This window comes from Athene cunicularia (assembly GCF_003259725.1).
Source record: "Athene cunicularia isolate RWA chromosome 1 unlocalized genomic scaffold, athCun1 chr1_part4, whole genome shotgun sequence".
In the NCBI taxonomy this organism is placed as follows: domain Eukaryota; kingdom Metazoa; phylum Chordata; class Aves; order Strigiformes; family Strigidae; genus Athene; species Athene cunicularia.
This window is the reverse complement of record NW_020799094.1, coordinates 291,827-295,952: the sequence shown is the minus strand read 5'-3', so window position 1 is coordinate 295,952 and position 4,126 is coordinate 291,827.

Here is a 4,126-nt window from a genome sequence, read left to right as displayed (position 1 = left end):
GGAATCGAGGGGCGGCCTCCCCAGTGCCCAGCCCAGGGCTCAGATCCCTTCCCTGTCCCTGCTGGCCACGCCAGTGCTGACACCAGCCAGGATGCCGTTGCCCTCCTTGGCCCCCTGGGCACACTCTGGCTCATTCTCACCCCCCAGTCCCTCTCTGACCGGCAGCTCTCCAGCCACTCCTCCCCAGGCCTGTAGCCCCCCTGGGGGTTGTTGTGGCCCAAGGGCAGCCCCCGGCATTTGCCCTCAGTGAAACTCCCCCAGTCGGGCTCAGCCCGTGGCTCCAGCCTGGCCAGGTCTCTCTGCAGCCTCCCCACCCTCGAGCAGACCAACACTCCCACCCAACCGGGGGTCACCTGCAAACTGACTGAGGGTGCCCTCGATCCCCTCGTCCAGATCACCAGTAAAGATGTTAACCAGGAGCGGCCCCAGCACCCAGCCCTGGGGGACACCGCTCGTGAGGGGCCGCCAACCGGATTTAACTCCGCTCAGCACCACCCTTTGGGCCCGGCCACCCAGACAGTTTTTACCCAGCGAAGCGTGTGCCCATCCACGCCTCGAGCAGCCGGTGTTGCCAGGAGAATGCTGTGGGAAACGGTGTCAAAGGCCTGACTGCAGCCAAGGCGAACAACATCCACAGCCTCTGCCTCATCCAACCAGCAGGTCGCCCTGGCGTAGCTTTACTGATTTTATTAGCAACTGAAATGAAATTGTGTTTGATTTTGATATAAGGATAGAATTAAGAGATATTTTAGGAGAAATCACTTTACATTTATTGTACTTTGAATCTAGCAACCGACTGCTACTCTAAAATCCCCTGTACAGCCCCGTACCAAGGCCGAAGGGATTGCTCATAACTGTTTAGTAGGAACGGTTAGAACCCAGGTAACAAAACTCAAGGTGGTGTGTAAACTGATTTATAATACATGTAGAGACTAGAAGAATGCAAGTAGTTGTCATGGTCCAGGATTAACGGGAACTGAGGGCAGTGGCCGTAACGGCTTGCAAGTCCCTGCCAAGGAAACCTTGTCCTTAAGCAAAAGGTAATTCCGGCAGGGGGAGATCGCGACCCCCGACTCATGGCCCGCCTACTCACCTTACACCCCAGAGCCATTTCTAGACATTTCTAACCTCTACTGCGCAGAATCGGCAATAGGAGGAGAAGATGTTCATGTTTCGTGGAGACTGTATGTTGAGGTATGGATACTTAATGAATATGTATGAGTAAGCTCTATAGAAGGAGGTGTCTGGTTCTGGTGCCCGGCACGTGGTGTTGGTGAGAGCGCTCCCCTACACGTCCTGCCGTCGAGAAAGCAGTGTCTGCTTAGCTGCATCAAATTGGTGTCGATAAGTTCTTATTCCGGATTTCCGGTCACAGTAGGAGGAGATCAGGTTTGTCAGGCAGGACCTGCCTTTCATAGCCCCACGCTGACTGGGCCTGAGCATCGGTTGTCCTGCGTGTGTTGGGTGATGGCACTCAGGATGAGCTGCTCCAGACCATCCCACCCTGCAAAGTCCGCCGCAGCTTCCCTCGGTGTTTCAACTCTGTCCTTTCAGTGATCAAAACCGCCCATCAATTTCCATCAGTCAGCGAGTCCTGGCTGGGCTGCGGCTCGGCTCCTGATCACACGCTCTGTGGGGCCGTTTCAGGGCCATCGAGTCACCCAGCTTCAATCGACCCTCTTTTCTTCGTCTGCCTCCCGCAACCTTTCCTCCATGTTCCGTTCCACATTTCTCATTGCTGAGAGGTTCGTCCAGAACCTTTAAAAACATTAAAACTAGGCGCTTTGATGATCACCCATCTCTTCTGTCTGTATCAGTGACACCATTCTGATCAGCCCAAGCATGCCTAAACTCAGGGTTTCAACCCATCTGGCTTTACCCCGGGGTTAACTAGGCTGGGTTTGGCCGGCCATGCCGAGGCTGTACATGGCAGGAATGAGCAGCGCAGCGCGGTTGTACGGCTTCAGGCCAGCTGAGCACCTGCAGCCTCACAACACTTTACTAATTTCTAGTCTCTTGTTTGGAATCACCATGACCACGGACTTCTTATTTCCAGGGCCTCATTTATTTATAAGTAGTCACTGAGAGAGATTGTCATCTATTTCTTAACAGTAACACCCCGCGGGACGTGGTTCCCAGCAACGATGCGGAGAGGAACCGAGCAGCGTCGTGGCGTCGTTGACTTCCCTGGACGGACTGTGAAAAGGGATAATCTCCGTTGTGTTTTGCGGAGAAATCGCTCTATAACTTTTGGGGTTATAAAGCGGGTATGTTTATTCAGCGCTGGACGCATGGGGGATCGCTCCACCACAAGCATGCGCATCGTTTGCAGCTCCCGTCCGGCTTATATGATACAAAATAGTGCATGTTCATAGAAGGCCTGTACATATACATAGTCTACCCCCGCCTGCCCTCGCTTCTCACGGTCATCAGGTCTCCTCCTCTTGCGCCTGCGTGATGAGCTCTCCAAGCTCCGGGCTGGCGTCGCAATCTCCTGGGGAGGGGTCGTAAAGATGAAGTACCTCTTCTTCCTCGCTGATGAACTTTTCACCCTGTCGCTGTGCGCAGCCTCAGTTGTTCCCTGGGCCCTGGCCACACCACCAGGCCAGTTTGTGGTGGAATCTGGGATGATTTGTTGCTGGAACATACAACTTCAAGGACCAGAAGAAACTTCTCTTTGGGCTAGGAGATATTGCCTAGTAACGTTATCAGCACCTGGAACGTCTTTTTCGAACAGTCCCATACGCCTCCCCTTGTTTTTGCGCAGGCCTTGCCCCATCAGTCTAAGGTTGCTTAGACTCCCCGTCTCAGTTAAAACCACCCGAAAGGCCCTTGGAGGGGGGACCTTCAAAAATTGGGAAGTGAACTTAGCAAAGGCCACCTGGATGGTCAATACCCGAGGGTCCATCAATCGAGCTGGTCCCGCCGAGCCCGAACCCTTGCACACAGTGGAAGGAGATAGAGTCCCTGTGGTACACCTGAGAGGTATTTTAGGAAAGACTGTTTGGATTAATCCCACCTCGGGTAAAGGCAAAGCCATCCGTGGGATTGCCTTTGCTCAGGGACCTGGTTACACTTGGTGGGTAACGCAGAAAGATGGGGAAACCCGTTGTGTACCACAAGGAGACCTAATCTTAGGTGAGAGCTGTGTGTAGGGTGTCATTGTGTATAGATCTGTGGGGGGCGTCTGTAGAGTTTAAGGCAGGCATTGATTTGGGATGGTGATGATAGAATAAGGGGTGGGTTATGTCCTGGGTTGCGGTGTGTTCTATTACCATCCTCCTGAGCTGTGGAAATCAGGGGGGCAGTGTTTCCTTGTTCCCCCCTCCAGACTCTCTGTTGTGGCCCACCAATGCCAGGCAGCACGACTCATTATCCCATTGGGAGATGCTCCACCCCGAGGGAGAAAAGCAGCATTCCATCCTGGATAGAACCCCAGATTCTGAATACCAGAGGCCTCTCTTTTCCACTGCATTTCCAGAGGACAGGAGCTGCTTAGCCACCACTGGACTTTTCTGAGGAGGAGCAGATCTCTTTTTTGTCCTCTAGGGGATCACTGCTTCGGGGGGACTGCAGCCACCGTTCTACCAGAGTGCTACCACCGCCGGATTAACAGGGTGTCAGGTTGTATCCTGACTCTGTTAGTTTAACCCACTGTTATCTGCCTTTATTTATTTATTTTTCTTATTAAATTGCTATTCTGACTTGGTGTCTCCCACTACTTTGTTTTCAAACTAGCACACTGAGGTACACAACGGCCTTGAGTGTGATGGGAAACAACCTTGGGGAAGAAGGCAGGCCAGAAGAGGGTTAAGATGTTGTGACACACCTGAGATGCCACAAGGGGCTGGGATATTATAACGCAGCCTTTTCCATGCATCCAATAGATTTGGGAGGAGTGGGCATGATTATTGTAGAGAGCTGATCTCAGGTGTGATGTCTTTCAATGGAGTTGAAGCTTGCTCTATCATTCCCATTGACTCGGCTGCTTGCTTCCTCCGCCCGCCGCAGCAGTCGGTTGCTAGATACAAAGTACAATAAATGTGAAGTGATTTTTCCTAAAATATCTCTTAATTCTATCCTTATATTAAAATCAAACGTCAGTGTGCCCAGGGGGCCAAGGAGG